Source organism: Geospiza fortis, unplaced genomic scaffold, assembly GCF_000277835.1.
Source record: "Geospiza fortis unplaced genomic scaffold, GeoFor_1.0 scaffold1273, whole genome shotgun sequence".
Taxonomy (NCBI): Eukaryota; Metazoa; Chordata; class Aves; order Passeriformes; family Thraupidae; genus Geospiza; species Geospiza fortis.
The window spans coordinates 41208-42038 of NW_005054901.1; positions in this window are offsets into that span (position 1 = coordinate 41208).

The following is an 831-nucleotide window of genomic DNA, read 5'->3' on the forward strand; positions in this document are numbered from 1 at the left end:
TGGGTGATGGTTTTGATGGGAGCTGGATGATGATGATGGACATTGTGTGATGGTGGTGGGCACGGGGTGATGGGCACTGGGTAATGGGCACTGGGTGATGGTGATGGACACTGGGTGATGGGCACTGGGTGATGGGCACTGGGTGGTGGAGATGGACACTGGGTGATGGGCACTGGGTGATGATGGTGGACATTGTGTGATGGTGATGGACACTGAGTGATGGTGGAAGTCTCTGGGTGATGGTGGCAGGCCCTGGGTGATGGTGACAGGCTCTGGGTGATGCCCATGCCAGGTGATGATTGTGGTGGGCACTGGGTGATGGTGATGGGCACTGAGTGATGGTGATGGACACTGGGTGATGGTGATTGGTGGAAGTCTCTGGAGATGGACACTGAGTGATGATGATGGACACTGGGTGACGGGCACTGGGTGATGGGCACTGGGTGATGGTGGAAGTCTCTGGGTGATGGTGGCAGGCTCTGGGTGATGCCCATGCCAGCTTTGCTTGCGGTGGCAGCCGGCTGATGCTGGCAGGTGCCACCCAGGGTTGTGCCCACCCAGCTGTGTCACCTGCCCGGCCTCCCGCTGCTCCCGGGTGCTTTGAGACCCTCCAGGGGATGGAGCTGCCGGGGCTTTGTGCCCGGGCTGCCTCGGGGGTGTCACCACGCGTGGCACCGGGCACACAGAGGGACATCCCCGCCCATCCCGCGCCGCTGCCGGGGTCAAACGCGGCTCTCCCGGGGTCAAACGCGGCTCTCCCGGGGCTAACGGAGCCGCGGGGACCGCGGGCCCGGGGGCGCGGCGGGGCGGGGGGGCCCAGGCCGGCAGGGT